At 44.5% G+C, this 25085-nt stretch overlaps 5 non-coding genes and 58 pseudogenes across 5 annotated transcripts; all 63 read left to right on the top strand.

Annotated features, from left to right (window-relative positions):
* Positions 1-3964: 3964 nt before the first annotated feature.
* LOC134896866 (5S ribosomal RNA) lies at positions 3965-4083 on the top strand (annotated as a pseudogene).
* A 107-nt stretch (positions 4084-4190) lies between these two features.
* On the top strand, positions 4191-4309 carry LOC134896977 (5S ribosomal RNA; annotated as a pseudogene).
* Positions 4310-4416: 107 nt separating this feature from the next.
* On the top strand, positions 4417-4535 carry LOC134888379 (5S ribosomal RNA; annotated as a pseudogene).
* A 107-nt stretch (positions 4536-4642) lies between these two features.
* On the top strand, positions 4643-4761 carry LOC134890705 (5S ribosomal RNA; annotated as a pseudogene).
* A 107-nt stretch (positions 4762-4868) lies between these two features.
* LOC134896446 (5S ribosomal RNA) lies at positions 4869-4987 on the top strand (annotated as a pseudogene).
* A 107-nt stretch (positions 4988-5094) lies between these two features.
* LOC134897272 (5S ribosomal RNA) lies at positions 5095-5214 on the top strand (annotated as a pseudogene).
* A 107-nt stretch (positions 5215-5321) lies between these two features.
* On the top strand, positions 5322-5440 carry LOC134886321 (5S ribosomal RNA). The gene has a single exon (XR_010170408.1). It is a non-coding gene; the product is annotated as a 5S ribosomal RNA (ribosomal RNA).
* A 105-nt stretch (positions 5441-5545) lies between these two features.
* LOC134897412 (5S ribosomal RNA) lies at positions 5546-5664 on the top strand (annotated as a pseudogene).
* Positions 5665-5771: 107 nt separating this feature from the next.
* LOC134894410 (5S ribosomal RNA) lies at positions 5772-5890 on the top strand (annotated as a pseudogene).
* A 107-nt stretch (positions 5891-5997) lies between these two features.
* Positions 5998-6117, top strand: LOC134897779 (5S ribosomal RNA; annotated as a pseudogene).
* Positions 6118-6224: 107 nt separating this feature from the next.
* LOC134893288 (5S ribosomal RNA) lies at positions 6225-6344 on the top strand (annotated as a pseudogene).
* Positions 6345-6451: 107 nt separating this feature from the next.
* LOC134888377 (5S ribosomal RNA) lies at positions 6452-6570 on the top strand (annotated as a pseudogene).
* Positions 6571-6901: 331 nt separating this feature from the next.
* On the top strand, positions 6902-7020 carry LOC134897067 (5S ribosomal RNA; annotated as a pseudogene).
* A 107-nt stretch (positions 7021-7127) lies between these two features.
* On the top strand, positions 7128-7246 carry LOC134896426 (5S ribosomal RNA; annotated as a pseudogene).
* A 107-nt stretch (positions 7247-7353) lies between these two features.
* Positions 7354-7472, top strand: LOC134897044 (5S ribosomal RNA; annotated as a pseudogene).
* A 107-nt stretch (positions 7473-7579) lies between these two features.
* On the top strand, positions 7580-7698 carry LOC134898138 (5S ribosomal RNA; annotated as a pseudogene).
* A 107-nt stretch (positions 7699-7805) lies between these two features.
* Positions 7806-7925, top strand: LOC134896754 (5S ribosomal RNA; annotated as a pseudogene).
* A 107-nt stretch (positions 7926-8032) lies between these two features.
* LOC134895929 (5S ribosomal RNA) lies at positions 8033-8152 on the top strand (annotated as a pseudogene).
* Positions 8153-8259: 107 nt separating this feature from the next.
* LOC134894304 (5S ribosomal RNA) lies at positions 8260-8378 on the top strand (annotated as a pseudogene).
* Positions 8379-8709: 331 nt separating this feature from the next.
* On the top strand, positions 8710-8828 carry LOC134896865 (5S ribosomal RNA; annotated as a pseudogene).
* A 107-nt stretch (positions 8829-8935) lies between these two features.
* LOC134895544 (5S ribosomal RNA) lies at positions 8936-9054 on the top strand (annotated as a pseudogene).
* Positions 9055-9161: 107 nt separating this feature from the next.
* LOC135067274 (5S ribosomal RNA) lies at positions 9162-9280 on the top strand. Its single transcript, XR_010253494.1, has one exon. It is a non-coding gene; the product is annotated as a 5S ribosomal RNA (ribosomal RNA).
* Positions 9281-9387: 107 nt separating this feature from the next.
* LOC134896444 (5S ribosomal RNA) lies at positions 9388-9506 on the top strand (annotated as a pseudogene).
* A 107-nt stretch (positions 9507-9613) lies between these two features.
* Positions 9614-9733, top strand: LOC134897270 (5S ribosomal RNA; annotated as a pseudogene).
* Positions 9734-9840: 107 nt separating this feature from the next.
* LOC134898367 (5S ribosomal RNA) lies at positions 9841-9959 on the top strand (annotated as a pseudogene).
* A 107-nt stretch (positions 9960-10066) lies between these two features.
* LOC134897808 (5S ribosomal RNA) lies at positions 10067-10186 on the top strand (annotated as a pseudogene).
* Positions 10187-10293: 107 nt separating this feature from the next.
* Positions 10294-10413, top strand: LOC134893287 (5S ribosomal RNA; annotated as a pseudogene).
* A 107-nt stretch (positions 10414-10520) lies between these two features.
* On the top strand, positions 10521-10639 carry LOC134888376 (5S ribosomal RNA; annotated as a pseudogene).
* Positions 10640-10970: 331 nt separating this feature from the next.
* Positions 10971-11089, top strand: LOC134897965 (5S ribosomal RNA; annotated as a pseudogene).
* Positions 11090-11196: 107 nt separating this feature from the next.
* Positions 11197-11315, top strand: LOC134896425 (5S ribosomal RNA; annotated as a pseudogene).
* Positions 11316-11422: 107 nt separating this feature from the next.
* Positions 11423-11541, top strand: LOC134897043 (5S ribosomal RNA; annotated as a pseudogene).
* A 107-nt stretch (positions 11542-11648) lies between these two features.
* Positions 11649-11767, top strand: LOC134896061 (5S ribosomal RNA; annotated as a pseudogene).
* Positions 11768-11874: 107 nt separating this feature from the next.
* LOC134896965 (5S ribosomal RNA) lies at positions 11875-11994 on the top strand (annotated as a pseudogene).
* A 107-nt stretch (positions 11995-12101) lies between these two features.
* LOC134889289 (5S ribosomal RNA) lies at positions 12102-12220 on the top strand (annotated as a pseudogene).
* A 107-nt stretch (positions 12221-12327) lies between these two features.
* On the top strand, positions 12328-12446 carry LOC134894791 (5S ribosomal RNA; annotated as a pseudogene).
* Positions 12447-12553: 107 nt separating this feature from the next.
* LOC134898137 (5S ribosomal RNA) lies at positions 12554-12672 on the top strand (annotated as a pseudogene).
* A 107-nt stretch (positions 12673-12779) lies between these two features.
* On the top strand, positions 12780-12899 carry LOC134896752 (5S ribosomal RNA; annotated as a pseudogene).
* A 107-nt stretch (positions 12900-13006) lies between these two features.
* Positions 13007-13126, top strand: LOC134893606 (5S ribosomal RNA; annotated as a pseudogene).
* A 107-nt stretch (positions 13127-13233) lies between these two features.
* Positions 13234-13352, top strand: LOC134888375 (5S ribosomal RNA; annotated as a pseudogene).
* A 5905-nt stretch (positions 13353-19257) lies between these two features.
* LOC134896864 (5S ribosomal RNA) lies at positions 19258-19376 on the top strand (annotated as a pseudogene).
* A 107-nt stretch (positions 19377-19483) lies between these two features.
* LOC134896976 (5S ribosomal RNA) lies at positions 19484-19602 on the top strand (annotated as a pseudogene).
* Positions 19603-19709: 107 nt separating this feature from the next.
* On the top strand, positions 19710-19828 carry LOC135067273 (5S ribosomal RNA). Its single transcript, XR_010253493.1, has one exon. It is a non-coding gene; the product is annotated as a 5S ribosomal RNA (ribosomal RNA).
* Positions 19829-19935: 107 nt separating this feature from the next.
* Positions 19936-20054, top strand: LOC134890703 (5S ribosomal RNA; annotated as a pseudogene).
* A 107-nt stretch (positions 20055-20161) lies between these two features.
* LOC134896443 (5S ribosomal RNA) lies at positions 20162-20280 on the top strand (annotated as a pseudogene).
* Positions 20281-20387: 107 nt separating this feature from the next.
* LOC134897269 (5S ribosomal RNA) lies at positions 20388-20507 on the top strand (annotated as a pseudogene).
* Positions 20508-20614: 107 nt separating this feature from the next.
* On the top strand, positions 20615-20733 carry LOC134886320 (5S ribosomal RNA). Its single transcript, XR_010170407.1, has one exon. It is a non-coding gene; the product is annotated as a 5S ribosomal RNA (ribosomal RNA).
* Positions 20734-20838: 105 nt separating this feature from the next.
* Positions 20839-20957, top strand: LOC134897410 (5S ribosomal RNA; annotated as a pseudogene).
* Positions 20958-21064: 107 nt separating this feature from the next.
* LOC134894020 (5S ribosomal RNA) lies at positions 21065-21183 on the top strand (annotated as a pseudogene).
* Positions 21184-21290: 107 nt separating this feature from the next.
* LOC134897778 (5S ribosomal RNA) lies at positions 21291-21410 on the top strand (annotated as a pseudogene).
* Positions 21411-21517: 107 nt separating this feature from the next.
* Positions 21518-21637, top strand: LOC134893286 (5S ribosomal RNA; annotated as a pseudogene).
* Positions 21638-21744: 107 nt separating this feature from the next.
* LOC134892583 (5S ribosomal RNA) lies at positions 21745-21863 on the top strand (annotated as a pseudogene).
* Positions 21864-22194: 331 nt separating this feature from the next.
* On the top strand, positions 22195-22313 carry LOC134896432 (5S ribosomal RNA; annotated as a pseudogene).
* A 107-nt stretch (positions 22314-22420) lies between these two features.
* Positions 22421-22539, top strand: LOC134896423 (5S ribosomal RNA; annotated as a pseudogene).
* A 107-nt stretch (positions 22540-22646) lies between these two features.
* LOC134897040 (5S ribosomal RNA) lies at positions 22647-22765 on the top strand (annotated as a pseudogene).
* A 107-nt stretch (positions 22766-22872) lies between these two features.
* LOC134898135 (5S ribosomal RNA) lies at positions 22873-22991 on the top strand (annotated as a pseudogene).
* Positions 22992-23098: 107 nt separating this feature from the next.
* Positions 23099-23218, top strand: LOC134896751 (5S ribosomal RNA; annotated as a pseudogene).
* Positions 23219-23326: 108 nt separating this feature from the next.
* Positions 23327-23446, top strand: LOC134896239 (5S ribosomal RNA; annotated as a pseudogene).
* A 107-nt stretch (positions 23447-23553) lies between these two features.
* Positions 23554-23672, top strand: LOC134894303 (5S ribosomal RNA; annotated as a pseudogene).
* A 331-nt stretch (positions 23673-24003) lies between these two features.
* On the top strand, positions 24004-24122 carry LOC134896862 (5S ribosomal RNA; annotated as a pseudogene).
* Positions 24123-24229: 107 nt separating this feature from the next.
* LOC134895541 (5S ribosomal RNA) lies at positions 24230-24348 on the top strand (annotated as a pseudogene).
* A 107-nt stretch (positions 24349-24455) lies between these two features.
* LOC135067270 (5S ribosomal RNA) lies at positions 24456-24574 on the top strand. Its single transcript, XR_010253490.1, has one exon. It is a non-coding gene; the product is annotated as a 5S ribosomal RNA (ribosomal RNA).
* A 107-nt stretch (positions 24575-24681) lies between these two features.
* LOC134892075 (5S ribosomal RNA) lies at positions 24682-24800 on the top strand (annotated as a pseudogene).
* Positions 24801-24907: 107 nt separating this feature from the next.
* Positions 24908-25026, top strand: LOC134896441 (5S ribosomal RNA; annotated as a pseudogene).
* Positions 25027-25085: the final 59 nt, after the last annotated feature.

Below are 25085 nucleotides of genomic sequence, written 5' to 3'. Positions count from 1 at the left end.
CCAGTCCGGTGTTTAGAATCCAGTCCGGTGTTTAAAAAAAAAAAAAAAGTCTTGTTTTGTTTAGCAAAATTTAGTCTTGCCTTGTCTTGCCTTGTCTTGTCTTGCCTTGCCTTGCCTTGCCTTGCCTTGTCTTGCCTTGTCTTGTCTTGTCTAGTTTTAAATCCTCCTATGTCTACTATGCAAGCCCTGCAGGCATCTCTCGCAGCCCTGAACTCTGTATTCAGTGCTTTGAGACCAGAGCGACTAGAAGTTTTGCAGCAATCCCTAAAGCAACTGCAAAACCTTCTGACTAAAATCTTGCTTATTTTGCCAGAAGTCGTTGAGAGTACATCTATCTCTAAAGAGACTCTTGTTCACAGTATGGTGACAAGAGAATCCTCTGGTTTAATTGAAGAGAAAAAGTTTAAAAGTTTTCTGCGGCCCAGGCTCTCAGAAGAGGAGCGTCTGCGTCGCAGAAACTTAAACTTATGCCTATATTGTGGGGGTTTAGGCCATTATCTGCAGACCTGTGAGTTGCGCAAGCCAAAGTGTGGTGACGAGTCTTGCCCTCTGGCCAAGTTGAGTCATGATACAAGACCTACTCCTGTCTCTACTGTGGCAGAGGTACTTGTCACACAACCCACACAAAAAAGCTCTCTGTCCTATAATTGGGGTCCTTGGGCAAGGGAGCCCCATTATAGATTCAGGAATCAAAAGAGAATGTTTCTCTCCTCTCTTGAGGTTCCTGTGGAAGCGGAGTTGCAAGTCCCTGGAGTGGTGCCCGTAGCCCAGGGTCCTGGAGTGGTGCCCGTAGCCCAGGGTCCTGGAGTGGTGCCCGTAGCCCAGGGTCCTGGAGTGGTGCCCGTAGCCCAGGGTCCTGGAGTGGTGCCCGTAGCCCAGGGTCCTGGAGTGGTGCCCGTAGCCCAGGGTCCTGGAGTGGTGCCCGTAGCCCAGGGTCCTGGAGTGGTGCCCGTAGCCCAGGGTCCTGGAGTGGTGCCCGATGCCCAGGGTCCTGGAGCGGTGCCCGATGCCCAGAGTGCTGGAGCGGTGCCCGATGCCCAGAGTGCTGGAGCGGTACCCGATGCCCAGAGTGCTGGAGCGGTACCCGATGCCCAGAGTGCTGGAGCGGTACCCGATGCCCAGAGTGCTGGAGCGGTACCCGATGCCCAAGCTTATAGAGGGACATCAAATATTGTAGCTCAGGTTTCCATACCAGAAGGGGTCTCAGAAGCTGTTACCCCAGGTAGGGACTTGAGGAGCGCAACCTCAGAAAGGGTATCTAAAACCATAGTTCTTGAAGGGAACTCGAGAAGCAAAACCCCAGAAGGGATCTTTGAAGTAATATCCCCAAGTGGGGTCTCGAGAGACGCAGCCCCAAAGAAGGGTCTAGAAGTCGCTTCCCCAGGAAAGAACTTAAGAAGCATAGCATTAGTGGAGGATCTGAACGTTATTGCTTCAGCAAAAGTCCCGGAAGTCATAGTCCCGGGAGAACTTTCGATTATTATTGACTCAGAGAGGGAGGCCGATGGCCCGATCCCAGTCAGGGAGGCCAACGACCCGGTCCCAGTAAAAGAATCCGAGGTGCTGGCCCCAGCGGGGTTCCCGGAGGCCACTGCCCCAGCGGGGTTCCCGGAGGCCACTGCCCCAGCGGGGTTCCCGGAGGCCACTGCCCCAGCGGGGTTCCCGGAGGCCACTGCCCCAGCGGGGTTCCCGGAGGACACTGCCCCGGGTGGGGTTCAGAAAGTCACTGCCCCGGGTGGGGTTCAGAAAGTCACTGCCCCGGGTGGGGTTCAGAAAGTCACTGCCCCGGGTGGGGTTCAGAAAGTCACTGCCCCGGGTGGGGTTCAGAGAGTCTCAGCCTCGAGTAAGGTCAATAGTGACCAGGTTCTAGCAAAGCACTCCAGTCAGTCAGATGAGAAGGAAACAGATCCTGACTCTGATATCTCAACATCCATAATCTTTGATGGGGACTTAGCCCAATTTCTGGCGCTTTACAAACACTATTACATTATTATGTTGTCTAGACCATTTCTGGGCATCACTCCAGAGAACCTTGTGCTCTATCTTATTTATTCTTTTAGAGGAGAGCCTTTTGAGTGGGCGACCAGCCTAATGAAAGCTGAAGATCCCATTCTTCAGGATCCCCCAGCATTCAGTGATGCAATTATTAAAAGATATGGTTCCAAAGAAATTGGTTCAGGTTCCTCTAAGTCACCCGTCTTGTCTGCTGAGAGTCCACAAAATACTGTAAACTCGGCACAGGAGTCTCAGCCCGTTGTTGTGACTGCAGGATGTGCTTTTCTGACTACTTCTTCTAATAATAGTACTTTACCAGAAAGTTCAGCTCCCAAGGGTAAGAGACCTGTCTCTGATTTGAACGCAGCCTTGCTGGGTGGTACCATCAGTTCAGACAATGTTTGGGGAATTACCTTGGTCAGACCTAAAGAGCTTTGTAAAAAGAAGAAGAAAAAGAAATAATTTTTTGACTCTTGCCTTGATAAAAAAAAAAAGAAAAAAAAAAAAGATTTTTTTTCCCTTGTCTTGTGTCCAGTGGCCACCATCAAGGGGAGGGCACTGTTACAAGCTGTGGTTGCAGCTTGTTTCTGTTTTCGTGTCTGTTAGACCAATGTGTCAGGTTTTTTTTTTTTTTTTTTGTATCCCTTGTTCTGGATAGTCTGAATTTTGGGGTCTTTTGACCCCTCCTCAAGGGGGGGGTACTGTTATGAGCCACGGCTGTGGCTCATTCCTGTTTTGCAGTTTTGTTCTGTATTTCATGTTATACTTCTGTTTATGTTCCCCGTGGGTGTCATGGGGTGCTCGGAGCTCACCCTTAAGGAGGGGATACTGTTATGAACCACAGGTAGTGGTTCATTCCTATTTTATGTTTATTTAGTTGTCTTGCATGCCAGGATTTCCCATTGCTCTGTTTTGGATTACTCTTGTCTGCTGCCGCTGGTGAGTCTGTGCAATTGCAGCTTGTTCCCATGTGTTCAGCCTCATCTGGCTGCTGATTGCATCTTGTCAGCTTAGTCGTGCAGCAGGCCAGCTGCAAGAGATAATTAATTAGGCCTCTCTGATATATGCTGGCTCACTGCAGTTAGCAGATGCTGATGATATTCCTTGGTTTGCAGTCTGCTTTAAGTTTGAGCTGGTTCCTGTCAGTCCCTGTGTGGATTCCTGTGTCAGTCCCTGTGTGGATTCCTGTGTCAGTCCCTGTGTTGATTCCTGTGTCAGTCCCTGTGTCTGATCCCGTGTCCTACCCTGAGTTCCAGTGGATTCTGCCTGTCCTCCAGTTCTGAAAGTCGGTGTCGGCAGCTTCCTGTTTGCCTATGTCAGTTGCAGAAAGTATCCAGTCCTGCTCAAGCCGGTTGTTCCTGTCCTCAGTGGTCCTGTACTCAGAGATTTGTCATCTTTTCCTGGAGTCTGACTGAGCACCTTTAACATCCTGTGGTGTTCGTGAGTCACGGCGCAGCCGTGTGTTGCGGCTTGTCCGCTTACTGTTTATTATTTAGTATATTTGTGTCCTGGAGCTTTTGCGGAGGATTCCGCTCTCCCTGATCCACTCTGGTATCCAGCGGTGCTGGATAGGAGTAACGGATCAGTGGATCTTTGGTTGTCCTTTTCCCTGGCGGCTAGTCCGCACATACCTTTTGATTTAGTTAGTTAGCTTGTAACCCCTGGCCTGGTTGCTTAGTCAGAGGGCCCCTTGTTATCACCCTGTCTCGGATTTCCCTTTGTCTCCCATTAAGACCTGAGGGGGCATCGGGGTTGGGCAGACATAATCCGCCCTTCGAACGCGGCTGCCATGGGCTCAAGCAACCATAGTCTCGCAGGGGATTTCTGATAACACGGGCGAGACAACGGAGTTAGGGCGCCAGGGGTTACTAGGCTTTCCTGCTCCCACAACCAGCATATCTTCCCAGTACTCTGACCTCAGCCATACGATCTCCTCTGGTCTGGAGTACGGGAATCATAACAAAAACTCATCTACAGCCACACGACACTGGATATGCCTAATCTCATCTGATCTTGGGAGCTAAGCAGTGTTGGGCCAGGTTAGTACTTGGATGGGAGACCACCAGTAAATTTAAGGTGCTGTAGGTATTTTCATACTGCCAACACCGTTCTGTTGATGCATTCCATTTTCAAACTTATTCATTTATGTACCAGTAGTTAGGAGTAGAAAAGTTCTAACAGAAACCACAAATCTCATCTATAGCCACACCACACTGGATACGCCCAATCTCCTCTGATCTTGGAAGCTAAGCAGTGTTGGTTCTGGTTAGTGCTTGGATGGGAGACCACCTAGAAATACAAGGTGCTGTAGGTATTTTTATACTTCCAACGCCGTTCTGTTGATGCATTCCATTTTCAAACTTATTCATTTATGTACCAGTAATTAGAAGTAGAAAAGCTCTAATAGAAACAACAAAGCTCATCTACAGCCACACCACACTGGATACGCCCAATCTCATCTGATCTAGGAAGCGAAGCAGTGTTGGGCCTGGTTAGTACTTGGATGGGAGACCACCAGGGAATACAAGGTGCTGTAGGTATTTTTATACTGCCAACACCGTTCTGTTGATGCATTCCTTTTTCAAACTTATTCATTTATGTACCAGTAGTTAGAAGTAGAAAAGCTCTAATAGGAACAACAAAGCTCATCTACAGCCACACCACACTGGATACACCCAATCTCATCTGATCTTGGAAGCGAAGCAGTGTTGGTCCTGGTTAGTACTTGGATGGGAGCCCACCTGGAAATACAAGGTGCTGTAGGTATTTTTATACTGCCAACACCGTTCTGTTGATGCATTCCATTTTCAAACTTATTAATTTATGTACCAGTAGTTAGAAGTAGAAAAGTTCTAACAGAAACCACACAGCTCATCTACAGCCAAACCACACTGGATACGCCCAATCTCATCTGATTTTGGAAGCTAAGCAGTGTTGGATATGGTTAGTACTTGGATGGGAGACCACCTCAGAATACAAGGTGCTGTCGGTATTTTTATACTGCCAACACCGTTCTGTTGATGCATTCCATTTTCAAACTTATTTATTTATGTACCAGTAGTTAGAAGTAGAAAAGTTCTAACAGAGACCACAAAGCTCATCTACAGCCACACCACACTGGTTACGTCCAATCTCATCTAATCTTAGAAGCTAAGCAGTGTTGGGTCTGGCTAAGTACTTGGATGGGAGACCACCTGGGAATGCAAGGTGGTGTAGGTATTTTTATACTGCCAACACCGTTCTTTTGATGCATTCCATTTTCAAACTTATTCATTTATGTACCAGTAGTTAGAAGTAGAAAAGCTCTAATAGAAACGATAAAGCTCATCTACAGCCACACCACACTGGATACGCCCAATCTCGTCTGATCTTGGAAGTGAAGCAGTGTTGGGCCTGGTTAGTACTTGGATGGGAGACCACCTGGGAATACAATGTGCTGTAGGTGTTTTTATACTGCCAACACCGTTCTGTTGATGAATTACATTTTCAAACTTATTCTATTATACCAGTAGTTAGTAGTAGAAAAGCTGTAACAGAAACCACAGAGTTCATCTACAGCCGCACCACACTGGATACACCCAATCTCATCTGATCTTGTAAGCTAAGCAGTATTGGACTTGGTTAGTGCTTGGATGGGAGACCACCTGGGAATAAACTGTGCTGTAGGTATTTTTATACTGCCAGCACGGTTCTGTTGATGCAATCTATTTTCAAACATATTAATTTATGTACCAGTAGTTAGAAGTAGAAAAGTTCTATCAGAAACCCCAAAACTCATCTACAGCCACACCACACTGGATATGCCTAATCTCATCTGATCTTGGGAGCTAAGCAGTGTTGGGCCTGGTTAGTACTTGGATGGGAGACCACCTGTAAATTTAAGGTGCTGTAGGTATTTTTTTACTGCCAACACCGTTCTGTTGATGCATTCTATTTTCAAACTTATTCATTTATGTACCAGTAGTTAGAAGTAGAAAAGTTCTAACAGAAACTACAAAGCTCATATACAGCCACACCACACTGGTTACGCCCAATCTTATCTGATCTTAGAAGCTAAGCAGTGTTGGGTCTGGTTAAGTACTTGGATGGTAGACCACCTGGGAATGCAAGGTGGTGTAGGTATTTTTATACTGCCAACACCGTTCTGTTGATGCATTCCATTTTCACACTTGTTCATTTATGTACCAGTAGTTAGAAATAGAAAAGCACTAACAGAAACAACAAAGATCATCTACAGCCACACCACACTGGATACGCCCAATCTCATCTGATCTTGGAAGCTAAGCAGTATTAGGGCCTGGTTAGTACTTGGATGGGAGACCACCTCAGAATACAAGGTGCTGTAGGTATTTTTATACTGCCAACGCCGTTCTGTTGATGCATTCCATTTTCAAACTTATTCATTTATGTACCAGTAGTTAGAAGTAGAAAGGCTCTAATAGAAACGACAAAGCTCATCTACAGCCACACCACACTGGATACGCCCAATCTCGTCTGATCTTGGAAGCGAAGCAGTGTTGGGCCTGGTTAGTACTTGGATGGGAGACCACCTGGGAATACAATGTGCTGTAGGTGTTTTTATACTGCCAACACCGTTCTGTTGATGAATTACATTTTCAAACTTATTCTATTATACCAGTAGTTAGTAGTAGAAAAGCTGTAACAGAAACCACATAGTTCATCTACAGCCGAACCACGCTGGGTACACCCAATCTCATTTGATCTTGTAAGCTAAGCATTATTGGACTTGGTTAGTGCTTGGATGGGAGACCACCTGGGAATAAACTGTGCTGTAGGTATTTTTATACTGCCAGCACGGTTCTGTTGATGCAATCCATTTTCAAACATATTCATTTATGTACCAGTAGTTAGAAGTAGAAAAGTTCTATCAGAAACCCCAAAACTCATCTACAGCCACACCACACTGGATATGCCTAATCTCATCTGATCTTGGGAGCTAAGCAGTGTTGGGCCTGGTTAATACTTGGATGGGAGACCACCTGTAAATTTAAGGTGCTGTAAGTATTTTCATACTGCCAACACCGTTTTGTTGATGCATTCCATTTTCAAACTTATTCATTTATGTACCAGTAGTTAGGAGTAGAAAAGTTCTAACAGAAACCACAAATCTCATCTATAGCCACACCATACTGGATACGCCCAATCTCATCTGATCTTGGAAGCTAAGCAGTTTTGGGTTTGGTTAGTACTTGGATGGGAGTCAACCTGGAAATACAAGATGCTGTAGGTATTTTTATACTGCCAACACCGTTCTGTTGATGCATTACATTTTCAAACTTATTTATTTATGTACAAGTAGCTAGAAGTAGAAAAGTTCTAACAGAAACAGCAAAGCTCATCTACAGCCACACCACACTGGATACGCCCAATCTTATCTGATCTTGGAAGCTAAGCAGTGTTGGTTCTGGTTAGTACTTGGATGTGAGTCCACCTGGAAATACAAGGTGCTGTAGGTATTTTTATACTGCCAACACCGTTCTGTTGATGCATTCCATTTTCAAACTTATTCATTTATGTACCAGTAGTTAGAAGTAGAAAAGTTCTAACAGAAACCACACAGCTCATCTACAGCCAAACCACACTGGATATGCCCAATATCATCTGATCTTGGAAGCTAAGCAGTGTTGGGTATGGTTAGTACTTGGATGGGAGACCACCTCAGAATACAAGGTGCTGTCCGTATTTTTATACTGCCAACACCGTTCTGTTGATGCATTCCATTTTCAAACTTATTTATTTATGTACCAGTAGTTAGAAGTAGAAAAGTTCTAACCGAGACCACAAAGCTCATCTACAGCCACACCACACTGGTTACGTCCAATCTCATCTGATCTTAGAAGCTAAGCAGTGTTGGGTCTGGTTAAGTACTTGGATGGTAGACCACCTGGGAATGCAAGGTGGTGTAGGTATTTTTATACTGCCGACACCGTTCTGTTGATGCATTCCATTTTCCCACTTGTTCATTTATGTACCAGTAGTTAGAAGTAGAAAAGCACTAACAGAAACAACAAAGCTCATCTACAGCCACACCACACTGGATACGCCCAATCTCATCTGATCTTGGAAGCTAAACAGTATTAGGGCCTGGTTAGTACTTGGATGAGAGACCACCTCAGAATACAAGGTGCTGTAGATATTTTTATACTGCCAACGCCGTTCTGTTGATGCATTCCATTTTCAAACTTATTCATTTATGTACCAGTAGTTAGAAGTAGAAAAGCTCTAATAGAAACAACAAAGCTCATGAACAGCCACACCACACTGGATACGCCCAATCTCGTCTGATCTTGGAAGCGAAGCAGTGTTGGGCCTGGTTAGTACTTGGATGGGAGACCACCTGGGAATACAATGTGCTGTAGGTGTTTTTATACTGCCAACACCGTTCTGTTGATGAATTACATTTTCAAACTTATTCTATTATACCAGTAGTTAGTAGTAGAAAAGCTGTAACAGAAACCACATAGTTCATCTACAGCCGCACCACACTGGGTACACCCAATCTCATCTGATCTTGTAAGCTAAGCAGTATTGGACTTGGTTAGTGCTTGGATGGGAGACCACCTGGGAATAAACTGTACCGTAGGTATTTTTATACTGCCAGCACGGTTCTGTTGATGCAATCCATTTTCAAACATATTCATTTATGTACCAGTAGTTAGTAGTAGAAAAGTTCTATCAGAAACATCAAAACTCATCTACAGCCACACGACACTGGATATGCCTAATCTCATCTGATCTTGGGAGCTAAGCAGTGTTGGGCCAGGTTAGTACTTGGATGGGAGACCACCAGTAAATTTAAGGTGCTGTAGGTATTTTCATACTGCCAACACCGTTCTGTTGATGCATTCCATTTTCAAACTTATTCATTTATGTACCAGTAGTAAGGAGTAGAAAAGTTCTAACAGAAACCACAAATCTCATCTATAGCCACACCACACTGGATACGCCCAATCTCCTCTGATCTTGGAAGCTAAGCAGTGTTGGTTCTGGTTAGTACTTGGATGGGAGACCACCTAGAAATACAAGGTGCTGTAGGTATTTTTATACTTCCAACGCCGTTCTGTTGATGCATTCCATTTTCAAACTTATTCATTTATGTACCAGTAATTAGAAGTAGAAAAGCTCTAATAGAAACAACAAAGCTCATCTACAGCCACACCACACTGGATACGCCCAATCTCATCTGATCTTGGAAGCGAAGCAGTGTTGGGCCTGGTTAGTACTTGGATGGGAGACCACCAGGGAATACAAGGTGCTGTAGGTATTTTTATACTGCCAACACCGTTCTGTTGATGCATTCCTTTTTCAAACTTATTAATTTATGTACCAGTAGTTAGAAGTAGAAAAGTTCTAACAGAAACCACACAGCTCATCTACAGCCAAACCACACTGGATACGCCCAATCTCATCTGATTTTGGAAGCTAAGCAGTGTTGGATATGGTTAGTACTTGGATGGGAGACCACCTCAGAATACAAGGTGCTGTCGGTATTTTTATACTGCCAACACCGTTCTGTTGATGCATTCCATTTTCAAACTTATTTATTTATGTACCAGTAGTTAGAAGTAGAAAAGTTCTAACAGAGACCACAAAGCTCATCTACAGCCACACCACACTGGTTACGTCCAATCTCATCTAATCTTAGAAGCTAAGCAGTGTTGGGTCTGGCTAAGTACTTGGATGGGAGACCACCTGGGAATGCAAGGTGGTGTAGGTATTTTTATACTGCCAACACCGTTCTTTTGATGCATTCCATTTTCAAACTTATTCATTTATGTACCAGTAGTTAGAAGTAGAAAAGCTCTAATAGAAACGATAAAGCTCATCTACAGCCACACCACACTGGATACGACTAATCTCATCCGATCTTGGGAGCTAAACAGTGTTGGGCCTGGTTAGTACTTTGATGGGAGAAAACCTGTAAATACAAGGTGCTGTAGGTATTTTTATACTGCCAACACCGTTCTGTTGATGCATTCCATTTTCAAACTTATTCATTTATGTACCAGTAGTTAGAAGTAGAAAAGTTCTAACAGAGACCACAAAGCTCATCTACAGCCACACCACACTGGTTAAGTCCAATCTCATCTGATCTTAGAAGCTAAGCAGTGTTGGGTCTGGTTAAGTACTTGGATGGTAGACCACCTGGGAATGCAAGGTGGTGTAGGTATTTTTATACTGCCAACACCGTTCTGTTGATGCATTCCATTTTCACACTTGTTCATTTATGTACCAGTAGTTAGAAATAGAAAAGCACTAACAGAAACAACAAAGATCATCTACAGCCACACCACACTGGATACGCCCAATCTCATCTGATCTTGGAAGCTAAGCAGTATTAGGGCCTGGTTAGTACTTGGATGGGAGACCACCTCAGAATACAAGGTGCTGTAGGTATTTTTATACTGCCAACGCCGTTCTGTTGATGCATTCCATTTTCAAACTTATTCATTTATGTACCAGTAGTTAGAAGTCGAAAGGCTCTAATAGAAACGACAAAGCTCATCTACAGCCACACCACACTGGATACGCCCAATCTCGTCTGATCTTGGAAGCGAAGCAGTGTTGGGCCTGGTTAGTACTTGGATGGGAGACCACCTGGGAATACAATGTGCTGTAGGTGTTTTTATACTGCCAACACCGTTCTGTTGATGAATTACATTTTCAAACTTATTCTATTATACCAGTAGTTAGTAGTAGAAAAGCTGTAACAGAAACCACATAGTTCATCTACAGCCGAACCACGCTGGGTACACCCAATCTCATTTGATCTTGTAAGCTAAGCATTATTGGACTTGGTTAGTGCTTGGATGGGAGACCACCTGGGAATAAACTGTGCTGTAGGTATTTTTATACTGCCAGCACGGTTCTGTTGATGCAATCCATTTTCAAACATATTCATTTATGTACCAGTAGTTAGAAGTAGAAAAGTTCTATCAGAAACCCCAAAACTCATCTACAGCCACACCACACTCGATATGCCTAATCTCATCTGATCTTGGGAGCTAAGCAGTGTTGGGCCTGGTTAATACTTGGATGGGAGACCACCTGTAAATTTAAGGTGCTGTAAGTATTTTCATACTGCCAACACCGTTTTGTTGATGCATTCCATTTTCAAACTTATTCATTTATGTACCAGTAGTTAGGAGTAGAAAAGTTCTAACAGAAACCACAAATCTCATCTATAGCCACACCATACTGGATACGCCCAATCTCATCTGATCTTGGAAGCTAAGCAGTTTTGGGTTTGGTTAGTACTTGGATGGGAGTCAACCTGGAAATACAAGATGCTGTAGGTATTTTTATACTGCCAACACCGTTCTGTTGATGCATTACATTTTCAAACTTATTTATTTATGTACAAGTAGCTAGAAGTAGAAAAGTTCTAACAGAAACAGCAAAGCTCATCTACAGCCACACCACACTGGATACGCCCAATCTTATCTGATCTTGGAAGCTAAGCAGTGTTGGTTCTGGTTAGTACTTGGATGTGAGTCCACCTGGAAATACAAGGTGCTGTAGGTATTTTTATACTGCCAACACCGTTCTGTTGATGCATTCCATTTTCAAACTTATTCATTTATGTACCAGTAGTTAGAAATAGAAAAGTTCTAACAGAAACCACAAAGCTCATCTACAGCCACACCACACTGGTTACGTCCAATCTCATCTGATCTTGGAAGATAAGCAGTGTTGGGTCTGGTTAGTACTTGGATGGTAAACCACCAGGGAATGCAAGGTGTTGTAGGTATTTTTATACTGCCAATACCGTTCTGTTGATGCATTCCATTTTCACACTTGTTCATTTATGTACCAGTAGTTAGAAGTAGAAAAGCACTAACAGAAACAACAAAGCTCATCTACAGCCACACCACACTGGATTCGCACAATCTCATCTGATCTTGGAAGCTAAGCAGTATTAGGGCCTGGTTAGTACTTGGATGGGAGACCACCTCAGAATACAAGGGGCTGTAGGTATTTTTATACTGCCAACGCCGTTCTGTTGATGCATTCCATTTTCAAACTTATTCATTTATGTACCAGTAGTTAGAAGTAGAAAAGCTCTAATAGAAACAACAAAGCTCATCTACAGCCACACCACACTGGATACGCCCAATCTCATCTGATCTTGGAAGCGAAGCAATGTTGGGCCTGGTTAGTACTTTGATGGGAGATCACCTGGGAATACAAGGTGCTGTAGGTATTTTTATACTGCCAACACCGTTCTGTTGATGCATTCCATTTTCAAACTTATTCATTTATGTACCAGTAGTTAGAAGTAGAAAAGCTCTAATAGAAACAGCAAAGCTCATCTACAGCCACACCACACTGGATACGCCCAATCTCATCTGATCTTGGAAGCGAAGCAGTGTTGGTCCTGGTTAGTTCTTGGATGGGAGTCCACCTGGAAATACAAGGTGCTGTAGGTATTTTTATACTGCCAACACCGTTCTGTTGATGCATTCCATTTTCAAACTTATTCATTTATGTACCAGTAGTTAGAAGTAGAAAAGTTCTAACAGAAACCACACAGCTCATCTACAGCCAAACCACACTGGATATGCCCAATATCATCTGATCTTGGAAGCTAAGCAGTGTTGGGTATGGTTAGTACTTGGATGGGAGACCACCTCAGAATACAAGGTGCTGTCCGTATTTTTATACTGCCAACACCGTTCTGTTGATGCATTCCATTTTCAAACTTATTTATTTATGTACCAGTAGTTAGAAGTAGAAAAGTTCTAACAGAGACCACAAAGCTCATCTACAGCCACACCACACTGGTTACGTCCAATCTCATCTGATCTTAGAAGCTAAGCAGTGTTGGGTCTGGTTAAGTACTTGGATGGTAGACCACCTGGGAATGCAAGGTGGTGTAGGTATTTTTATACTGCCGACACCGTTCTGTTGATGCATTCCATTTTCCCACTTGTTCATTTATGTACCAGTAGTTAGAAGTAGAAAAGCACTAACAGAAACAACAAAGCTCATCTACAGCCACACCACACTGGATACGCCCAATCTCATCTGATCTTGGAAGCTAAACAGTATTAGGGCCTGGTTAGTACTTGGATGGGAGACCACCTCAGAATACAAGGTGCTGTAGATATTTTTATACTGCCAACGCCGTTCTGTTGATGCATTCCATTTTCAAACTTATTCATTTATGTACCAGTAGTTAGAAGTAGAAAAGCTCTAATAGAAACAACAAAGCTCATCTACAGCCACACCACACTGGATACGCCCAATCTCGTCTGATCTTGGAAGCGAAGCAGTGTTGGGCCTGGTTAGTACTTGGATGGGAGACCACCTGGGAATACAATGTGCTGTAGGTGTTTTTATACTGCCAACACCGTTCTGTTGATGAATTACATTTTCAAACTTATTCTATTATACCAGTAGTTAGTAGTAGAAAAGCTGTAACAGAAACCACATAGTTCATCTACAGCCGCACCACACTGGGTACACCCAATCTCATCTGATCTTGTAAGCTAAGCAGTATTGGACTTGATTAGTGCTTGGATGGGAGACCACCTGGGAATAAACTGTACCGTAGGTATTTTTATACTGCCAGCACGGTTCTGTTGATGCAATCCATTTTCAAACATATTCATTTATGTACCAGTAGTTAGTAGTAGAAAAGTTCTATCAGAAACATCAAAACTGTTATGAGCCACGGCTGTGGCTCATTCCTGTTTTGCAGTTTTGTTCTGTATTTCATGTTATACTTCTGTTTATGTTCCCCGTGGGTGTCATGGGGTGCTCGGAGCTCACCCTTAAGGAGGGGATACTGTTATGAACCACAGGTAGTGGTTCATTCCTATTTTATGTTTATTTAGTTGTCTTGCATGCCATGATTTCCCATTGCTCTGTTTTGGATTACTCTTGTCTGCTGCCGCTGGTGAGTCTGTGCAATTGCAGCTTGTTCCCATGTGTTCAGCCTCATCTGGCTGCTGATTGCATCTTGTCAGCTTAGTCGTGCAGCAGGCCAGCTGCAAGAGATAATTAATTAGGCCTCTCTGATATATGCTGGCTCACTGCAGTTAGCAGATGCTGATGATATTCCTTGGTTTGCAGTCTGCTTTAAGTTTGAGCTGGTTCCTGTCAGTCCCTGTGTGGATTCCTGTGTCAGTCCCTGTGTGGATTCCTGTGTCAGTCCCTGTGTTGATTCCTGTGTCAGTCCCTGTGTCTGATCCCGTGTCCTACCCTGAGTTCCAGTGGATTCTGCCTGTCCTCCAGTTCTGAAAGTCGGTGTCGGCAGCTTCCTGTTTGCCTATGTCAGTTGCAGAAAGTATCCAGTCCTGCTCAAGCCGGTTGTTCCTGTCCTCAGTGGTCCTGTACTCAGAGATTTGTCATCTTTTCCTGGAGTCTGACTGAGCACCTTTAACATCCTGTGGTGTTCGTGAGTCACGGCGCAGCCGTGTGTTGCGGCTTGTCCGCTTACTGTTTATTATTTAGTATATTTGTGTCCTGGAGCTTTTGCGGAGGATTCCGCTCTCCCTGATCCACTCTGGTATCCAGCGGTGCTGGATAGGAGTAACGGATCAGTGGATCTTTGGTTGTCCTTTTCCCTGGCGGCTAGTCCGCACATACCTTTTGATTTAGTTAGTTAGCTTGTAACCCCTGGCCTGGTTGCTTAGTCAGAGGGCCCCTTGTTATCACCCTGTCTCGGATTTCCCTTTGTCTCCCATTAAGACCTGAGGGGGCATCGGGGTTGGGCAGACATAATCCGCCCTTCGAACGCGGCTGCCATGGGCTCAAGCAACCATAGTCTCGCAGGGGATTTCTGATAACACGGGCGAGACAACGGAGTTAGGGCACCAGGGGTTACTAGGCTTTCCTGCTCCCACAACCAGCATATCTTCCCAGTACTCTGACCTCAGCCATACGATCTCTTCTGGTCTGGAGTACGGGAATCATAACATTATCATCAGCCATACCACAAAAAAGAAATAAAACTTTTTTTTTTCTTTTTTGGCCCAGTCCAGTGTCTAGTCTAGAATCCAGTCCTGTCTAGAATTCAGTGTGCTGAATCCAATCTGGTGTTTAGAATCCAGTCTTGTCTAGAATTCAGTGTGCAGAATCCAATCCGGTGTCAAGAATCCAGTCCGGTGTTTAGAATCCAATCCAGTCCGGTGTTTAGAATCCAATCCAGTCCGGTGTTTAGAATCCAATCCAGTCCAGTGTTTAGAATCCAGTCCGGTGTTTAGAATCCAGTCCGGTGTTTAGAATCCAGTCCGGTGTTTAGAATCCAGTCCGGTGTTTTAAAAAAAAAAAAAAGTCTTGTTTTGTTTAGCAAAATTTAGTCTTGCCTTGTCTTGCCTTGTCTTGTCTTGCCTTGTCTTGCCTTGCCTTGCCTTGCCTTGCCTTGCCTTGTCTTGCCTTGTCTTGTCTTGTCTAGTTTTAAATCCTCCTATGTCTACTATGCTAGCCCTGCAGGCATCTCTCGCAGCCCTGAACTCTGTATTCAGTGCTTTGAGACCAGAGCGACTAGAAGTTTTGCAGCAATCCCTAAAGCAACTGCAAAACCTTCTGACTAAAATCTTGCTTATTTTGCCAGAAGTCGTTGAGAGTACATCTATCTCTAAAGAGACTCTTGTTCACAGTATGGTGACAAGAGAATCCTCTGGTTTAATTGAAGAGAAAAAGTTTAAAAGTTTTCTGCGGCCCAGGCTCTCAGAAGAGGAGCGTCTGCGTCGCAGAAACTTAAACTTATGCCTATATTGTGGGGGTTTAGGCCATTATCTGCAGACCTGTGAGTTGCGCAAGCCAAAGTGTGGTGACGAGTCTTGCCCTCTGGCCAAGTTGAGTCATGATACAAGACCTACTCCTGTCTCTACTGTGGCAGAGGTACTTGTCACACAACCCACACAAAAAAGCTCTCTGTCCTATAATTGGGGTCCTTGGGCAAGGGAGCCCCATTATAGATTCAGGAATCAAAAGAGAATGTTTCTCTCCTCTCTTGAGGTTCCTGTGGAAGCGGAGTTGCAAGTCCCTGGAGTGGTGCCCGTAGCCCAGGGTCCTGGAGTGGTGCCCGTAGCCCAGGGTCCTGGAGTGGTGCCCGTAGCCCAGGGTCCTGGAGTGGTGCCCGTAGCCCAGGGTCCTGGAGTGGTGCCCGTAGCCCAGGGTCCTGGAGTGGTGCCCGTAGCCCAGGGTCCTGGAGTGGTGCCCGTAGCCCAGGGTCCTGGAGTGGTGCCCGTAGCCCAGGGTCCTGGAGTGGTGCCCGTAGCCCAGGGTCCTGGAGTGGTGCCCGATGCCCAGGGTCCTGGAGTGGTGCCCGATGCCCAGAGTGCTGGAGCGGTGCCCGATGCCCAGAGTGCTGGAGCGGTACCCGATGCCAAGAGTGCTGGAGCGGTACCCGATGCCCAGAGTGCTGGAGCGGTACCCGATGCCCAGAGTGCTGGAGCAGTACCCGATGCCCAAGCTTATAGAGGGACATCAAATATTGTAGCTCAGGTTTCCATACCAGAAGGGGTCTCAGAAGCTGTTACCCCAGGTAGGGACTTGAGGAGCGCAACCTCAGAAAGGGTATCTAAAACCATAGTTCTTGAAGGGAACTCGAGAAGCAAAACCCCAGAAGGGATCTTTGAAGTAATATCCCCAAGTGGGGTCTCGAGAGACGCAGCCCCAAAGAAGGGTCTAGAAGTCGCTTCCCCAGGAAAGAACTTAAGAAGCATAGCATTAGTGGAGGATCTGAACGTTATTGCTTCAGCAAAAGTCCCGGAAGTCATAGTCCCGGGAGAACTTTCGATTATTATCGACTCAGAGAGGGAGGCCGATGGCCCGATCCCAGTCAGGGAGGCCAACGACCCGGTCCCAGTAAAAGAATCCGAGGTGCTGGCCCCAGCGGGGTTCCCGGAGGCCACTGCCCCAGCGGGGTTCCCGGAGGCCACTGCCCCAGCGGGGTTCCCGGAGGCCACTGCCCCAGCGGGGTTCCCGGAGGCCACTGCCCCAGCGGGGTTCCCGGAGGCCACTGCCCCAGCGGGGTTCCCGGAGGCCACTGCCCCGGGTGGGGTTCAGAAAGTCACTGCCCCGGGTGGGGTTCAGAAAGTCACTGCCCCGGGTGGGGTTCAGAAAGTCACTGCCCCGGGTGGGGTTCAGAGAGTCTCAGCCTCGAGTAAGGTCAATAGTGACCAGGTTCTAGCAAAGCACTCCAGTCAGTCAGATGAGAAGGAAACAGATCCTGACTCTGATATCTCAACATCCATAATCTTTGATGGGGACTTAGCCCAATTTCTGGCGCTTTACAAACACTATTACATTATTATGTTGTCTAGACCATTTCTGGGCATCACTCCAGAGAACCTTGTGCTCTATCTTATTTATTCTTTTAGAGGAGAGCCTTTTGAGTGGGCGACCAGCCTAATGAAAGCTGAAGATCCCATTCTTCAGGATCCCCCAGCATTCAGTGATGCAATTATTAAAAGATATGGTTCCAAAGAAATTGGTTCAGGTTCCTCTAAGTCACCCGTCTTGTCTGCTGAGAGTCCACAAAATACTGTAAACTCGGCACAGGAGTCTCAGCCCGTTGTTGTGACTGCAGGATGTGCTTTTCTGACTACTTCTTCTAATAATAGTACTTTACCAGAAAGTTCAGCTCCCAAGGGTAAGAGACCTGTCTCTGATTTGAACGCAGCCTTGCTGGGTGGTACCATCAGTTCAGACAATGTTTGGGGAATTACCTTGGTCAGACCTAAAGAGCTTTGTAAAAAGAAGAAGAAGAAAAAGAAATAATTTTTTGACTCTTGCCTTGATAAAAAAAAAAAAAAAAAAAAAAAGATTTTTTTCCCCTTGTCTTGTGTCCAGTGGCCACCATCAAGGGGAGGGCACTGTTACAAGCTGTGGTTGCAGCTTGTTTCTGTTTTCGTGTCTGTTAGACCAATGTGTCAGGTTTTGTTTTTTTTTTTTTGTATCCCTTGTTCTGGATAGTCTGAAATTTGGGGTCTTTTGACCCCTCCTCAAGGGGGGGGTACTGTTATGAGCCACGGCTGTGGCTCATTCCTGTTTTGCAGTTTTGTTCTGTATTTCATGTTATACTTCTGTTTATGTTCCCCGTGGGTGTCATGGGGTGCTCGGAGCTCACCCTTAAGGAGGGGATACTGTTATGAACCACAGGTAGTGGTTCATTCCTATTTTATGTTTATTTAGTTGTCTTGCATGCCAGGATTTCCCATTGCTCTGTTTTGGATTACTCTTGTCTGCTGCCGCTGGTGAGTCTGTGCAATTGCAGCTTGTTCCCATGTGTTCAGCCTCATCTGGCTGCTGATTGCATCTTGTCAGCTTAGTCGTGCAGCAGGCCAGCTGCAAGAGATAATTAATTAGGCCTCTCTGATATATGCTGGCTCACTGCAGTTAGCAGATGCTGATGATATTCCTTGGTTTGCAGTCTGCTTTAAGTTTGAGCTGGTTCCTGTCAGTCCCTGTGTGGATTCCTGTGTCAGTCCCTGTGTGGATTCCTGTGTCAGTCCCTGTGTTGATTCCTGTGTCAGTCCCTGTGTCTGATCCCGTGTCCTACCCTGAGTTCCAGTGGATTCTGCCTGTCCTCCAGTTCTGAAAGTCGGTGTCGGCAGCTTCCTGTTTGCCTATGTCAGTTGCAGAAAGTATCCAGTCCTGCTCAAGCCGGTTGTTCCTGTCCTCAGTGGTCCTGTACTCAGAGATTTGTCATCTTTTCCTGGAGTCTGACTGAGCACCTTTAACATCCTGTGGTGTTCGTGAGTCACGGCGCAGCCGTGTGTTGCGGCTTGTCCGCTTACTGTTTATTATTTAGTATATTTGTGTCCTGGAGCTTTTGCGGAGGATTCCGCTCTCCCTGATCCACTCTGGTATCCAGCGGTGCTGGATAGGAGTAACGGATCAGTGGATCTTTGGTTGTCCTTTTCCCTGGCGGCTAGTCCGCACATACCTTTTGATTTAGTTAGTTAGCTTGTAACCCCTGGCCTGGTTGCTTAGTCAGAGGGCCCCTTGTTATCACCCTGTCTCGGATTTCCCTTTGTCTCCCATTAAGACCTGAGGGGGCATCGGGGTTGAGCAGACATAATCCGCCCTTCGAACGCGGCTGCCATGGGCTCAAGCAACCATAGTCTCGCAGGGGATTTCTGATAACACGGGCGAGACAACGGAGTTAGGGCGCCAGGGGTTACTAGGCTTTCCTGCTCCCACAACCAGCATATCTTCCCAGTACTCTGACCTCAGCCATACGATCTCCTCTGGTCTGGAGTACGGGAATCATAACAAAAACTCATCTACAGCCACACGACACTGGATATGCCTAATCTCATCTGATCTTGGGAGCTAAGCAGTGTTGGGCCAGGTTAGTACTTGGATGGGAGACCACCAGTAAATTTAAGGTGCTGTAGGTATTTTCATACTGCCAACACCGTTCTGTTGATGCATTCCATTTTCAAACTTATTCATTTATGTACCAGTAGTTAGGAGTAGAAAAGTTCTAACAGAAACCACAAATCTCATCTATAGCCACACCACACTGGATACGCCCAATCTCCTCTGATCTTGGAAGCTAAGCAGTGTTGGTTCTGGTTAGTGCTTGGATGGGAGACCACCTAGAAATACAAGGTGCTGTAGGTATTTTTATACTTCCAACGCCGTTCTGTTGATGCATTCCATTTTCAAACTTATTCATTTATGTACCAGTAATTAGAAGTAGAAAAGCTCTAATAGAAACAACAAAGCTCATCTACAGCCACACCACACTGGATACGCCCAATCTCATCTGATCTTGGAAGCGAAGCAGTGTTGGGCCTGGTTAGTACTTGGATGGGAGACCACCAGGGAATACAAGGTGCTGTAGGTATTTTTATACTGCCAACACCGTTCTGTTGATGCATTCCTTTTTCAAACTTATTCATTTATGTACCAGTAGTTAGAAGTAGAAAAGCTCTAATAGGAACAACAAAGCTCATCTACAGCCACACCACACTGGATACACCCAATCTCATCTGATCTTGGAAGCGAAGCAGTGTTGGTCCTGGTTAGTACTTGGATGGGAGCCCACCTGGAAATACAAGGTGCTGTAGGTATTTTTATACTGCCAACACCGTTCTGTTGATGCATTCCATTTTCAAACTTATTAATTTATGTACCAGTAGTTAGAAGTAGAAAAGTTCTAACAGAAACCACACAGCTCATCTACAGCCAAACCACACTGGATACGCCCAATCTCATCTGATTTTGGAAGCTAAGCAGTGTTGGATATGGTTAGTACTTGGATGGGAGACCACCTCAGAATACAAGGTGCTGTCGGTATTTTTATACTGCCAACACCGTTCTGTTGATGCATTCCATTTTCAAACTTATTTATTTATGTACCAGTAGTTAGAAGTAGAAAAGTTCTAACAGAGACCACAAAGCTCATCTACAGCCACACCACACTGGTTACGTCCAATCTCATCTAATCTTAGAAGCTAAGCAGTGTTGGGTCTGGCTAAGTACTTGGATGGGAGACCACCTGGGAATGCAAGGTGGTGTAGGTATTTTTATACTGCCAACACCGTTCTTTTGATGCATTCCATTTTCAAACTTATTCATTTATGTACCAGTAGTTAGAAGTAGAAAAGCTCTAATAGAAACGATAAAGCTCATCTACAGCCACACCACACTGGATACGCCCAATCTCGTCTGATCTTGGAAGTGAAGCAGTGTTGGGCCTGGTTAGTACTTGGATGGGAGACCACCTGGGAATACAATGTGCTGTAGGTGTTTTTATACTGCCAACACCGTTCTGTTGATGAATTACATTTTCAAACTTATTCTATTATACCAGTAGTTAGTAGTAGAAAAGCTGTAACAGAAACCACAGAGTTCATCTACAGCCGCACCACACTGGATACACCCAATCTCATCTGATCTTGTAAGCTAAGCAGTATTGGACTTGGTTAGTGCTTGGATGGGAGACCACCTGGGAATAAACTGTGCTGTAGGTATTTTTATACTGCCAGCACGGTTCTGTTGATGCAATCTATTTTCAAACATATTCATTTATGTACCAGTAGTTAGAAGTAGAAAAGTTCTATCAGAAACCCCAAAACTCATCTACAGCCACACCACACTGGATATGCCTAATCTCATCCGATCTTGGGAGCTAAGCAGTGTTGGGCCTGGTTAGTACTTGGATGGGAGACCACCTGTAAATTTAAGGTGCTGTAGGTATTTTTTTACTGCCAACACCGTTCTGTTGATGCTTTCTATTTTCAAACTTATTCATTTATGTACCAGTAGTTAGAAGTAGAAAAGTTCTAACAGAAACTACAAAGCTCATATACAGCCACACCACACTGGTTACGCCCAATCTTATCTGATCTTAGAAGCTAAGCAGTGTTGGGTCTGGTTAAGTACTTGGATGGTAGACCACCTGGGAATGCAAGGTGGTGTAGGTATTTTTATACTGCCAACACCGTTCTGTTGATGCATTCCATTTTCACACTTGTTCATTTATGTACCAGTAGTTAGAAATAGAAAAGCACTAACAGAAACAACAAAGATCATCTACAGCCACACCACACTGGATACGCCCAATCTCATCTGATCTTGGAAGCTAAGCAGTATTAGGGCCTGGTTAGTACTTGGATGGGAGACCACCTCAGAATACAAGGTGCTGTAGGTATTTTTATACTGCCAACGCCGTTCTGTTGATGCATTCCATTTTCAAACTTATTCATTTATGTACCAGTAGTTAGAAGTAGAAAGGCTCTAATAGAAACGACAAAGCTCATCTACAGCCACACCACACTGGATACGCCCAATCTCGTCTGATCTTGGAAGCGAAGCAGTGTTGGGCCTGGTTAGTACTTGGATGGGAGACCACCTGGGAATACAATGTGCTATAGGTGTTTTTATACTGCCAACACCGTTCTGTTGATGAATTACATTTTCAAACTTATTCTATTATACCAGTAGTTAGTAGTAGAAAAGCTGTAACAGAAACCACATAGTTCATCTACAGCCGAACCACGCTGGGTACACCCAATCTCATTTGATCTTGTAAGCTAAGCATTATTGGACTTGGTTAGTGCTTGGATGGGAGACCACCTGGGAATAAACTGTGCTGTAGGTATTTTTATACTGCCAGCACGGTTCTGTTGATGCAATCCATTTTCAAACATATTCATTTATGTACCAGTAGTTAGAAGTAGAAAAGTTCTATCAGAAACCCCAAAACTCATCTACAGCCACACCACACTGGATATGCCTAATCTCATCTGATCTTAGGAGCTAAGCAGTGTTGGGCCTGGTTAATACTTGGATGGGAGACCACCTGTAAATTTAAGGTGCTGTAAGTATTTTCATACTGCCAACACCGTTTTGTTGATGCATTCCATTTTCAAACTTATTCATTTATGTACCAGTAGTTAGGAGTAGAAAAGTTCTAACAGAAACCACAAATCTCATCTATAGCCACACCATACTGGATACGCCCAATCTCATCTGATCTTGGAAGCTAAGCAGTTTTGGGTTTGGTTAGTACTTGGATGGGAGTCAACCTGGAAATACAAGATGCTGTAGGTATTTTTATACTGCCAACACCGTTCTGTTGATGCATTACATTTTCAAACTTATTTATTTATGTACAAGTAGCTAGAAGTAGAAAAGTTCTAACAGAAACAGCAAAGCTCATCTACAGCCACACCACACTGGATACGCCCAATCTTATCTGATCTTGGAAGCTAAGCAGTGTTGGTTCTGGTTAGTACTTGGATGTGAGTCCACCTGGAAATACAAGGTGCTGTAGGTATTTTTATACTGCCAACACCGTTCTGTTGATGCATTCCATTTTCAAACTTATTCATTTATGTACCAGTAGTTAGAAGTAGAAAAGTTCTAACAGAAACCACACAGCTCATCTACAGCCAAACCACACTGGATATGCCCAATATCATCTGATCTTGGAAGCTAAGCAGTGTTGGGTATGGTTAGTACTTGGATGGGAGACCACCTCAGAATACAAGGTGCTGTCCGTATTTTTATACTGCCAACACCGTTCTGTTGATGCATTCCATTTTCAAACTTATTTATTTATGTACCAGTAGTTAGAAGTAGAAAAGTTCTAACAGAGACCACAAAGCTCATCTACAGCCACACCACACTGGTTACGTCCAATCTCATCTGATCTTAGAAGCTAAGCAGTGTTGGGTCTGGTTAAGTACTTGGATGGTAGACCACCTGGGAATGCAAGGTGGTGTAGGTATTTTTTATACTGCCGACACCGTTCTGTTGATGCATTCCATTTTCCCACTTGTTCATTTATGTACCAGTAGTTAGAAGTAGAAAAGCACTAACAGAAACAACAAAGCTCATCTACAGTCACACCACACTGGATACGCCCAATCTCATCTGATCTTGGAAGCTAAACAGTATTAGGGCCTGGTTAGTACTTGGATGAGAGACCACCTCAGAATACAAGGTGCTGTAGATATTTTTATACTGCCAACGCCGTTCTGTTGATGCATTCCATTTTCAAACTTATTCATTTATGTACCAGTAGTTAGAAGTAGAAAAGCTCTAATAGAAACAACAAAGCTCATGAACAGCCACACCACACTGGATACGCCCAATCTCGTCTGATCTTGGAAGCGAAGCAGTGTTGGGCCTGGTTAGTACTTGGATGGGAGACCACCTGGGAATACAATGTGCTGTAGGTGTTTTTATACTGCCAACACCGTTCTGTTGATGAATTACATTTTCAAACTTATTCTATTATACCAGTAGTTAGTAGTAGAAAAGCTGTAACAGAAACCACATAGTTCATCTACAGCCGCACCACACTGGGTACACCCAATCTCATCTGATCTTGTAAGCTAAGCAGTATTGGACCTGGTTAGTGCTTGGATGGGAGACCACCTGGGAATAAACTGTACCGTAGGTATTTTTATACTGCCAGCACGGTTCTGTTGATGCAATCCATTTTCAAACATATTCATTTATGTACCAGTAGTTAGTAGTAGAAAAGTTCTATCAGAAACATCAAAACTCATCTACAGCCACACGACACTGGATATGCCTAATCTCATCTGATCTTGGGAGCTAAGCAGTGTTGGGCCAGGTTAGTACTTGGATGGGAGACCACCAGTAAATTTAAGGTGCTGTAGGTATTTTCATACTGCCAACACCGTTCTGTTGATGCATTCCATTTTCAAACTTATTCATTTATGTACCAGTAGTAAGGAGTAGAAAAGTTCTAACAGAAACCACAAATCTCATCTATAGCCACACCACACTGGATACGCCCAATCTCCTCTGATCTTGGAAGCTAAGCAGTGTTGGTTCTGGTTAGTACTTGGATGGGAGACCACCTAGAAATACAAGGTGCTGTAGGTATTTTTATACTTCCAACGCCGTTCTGTTGATGCATTCCATTTTCAAACTTATTCATTTATGTACCAGTAATTAGAAGTAGAAAAGCTCTAATAGAAACAACAAAGCTCATCTACAGCCACACCACACTGGATACGCCCAATCTCATCTGATCTTGGAAGCGAAGCAGTGTTGGGCCTGGTTAGTACTTGGATGGGAGACCACCAGGGAATACAAGGTGCTGTAGGTATTTTTATACTGCCAACACCGTTCTGTTGATGCATTCCTTTTTCAAACTTATTCATTTATGTACCAGTAGTTAGAAGTAGAAAAGCTCTAATAGGAACAACAAAGCTCATCTACAGCCACACCACACTGGATACACCCAATCTCATCTGATCTTGGAAGCGAAGCAGTGTTGGTCCTGGTTAGTAATTGGATGGGAGCCCACCTGGAAATACAAGGTGCTGTAGGTATTTTTATACTGCCAACACCGTTCTGTTGATGCATTCCATTTTCAAACTTATTAATTTATGTACCAGTAGTTAGAAGTAGAAAAGTTCTAACAGAAACCACACAGCTCATCTACAGCCAAACCACACTGGATACGCCCAATCTCATCTGATTTTGGAAGCTAAGCAGTGTTGGATATGGTTAGTACTTGGATGGGAGACCACCTCAGAATACAAGGTGCTGTCGGTATTTTTATACTGCCAACACCGTTCTGTTGATGCATTCCATTTTCAAACTTATTTATTTAT

Source organism: Pseudophryne corroboree, chromosome 3 (assembly GCF_028390025.1).
Source record: "Pseudophryne corroboree isolate aPseCor3 chromosome 3, aPseCor3.hap2, whole genome shotgun sequence".
Classification (NCBI taxonomy): Eukaryota; Metazoa; Chordata; class Amphibia; order Anura; family Myobatrachidae; genus Pseudophryne; species Pseudophryne corroboree.
This window is presented reverse-complemented; position numbering and strand designations above follow the sequence as displayed.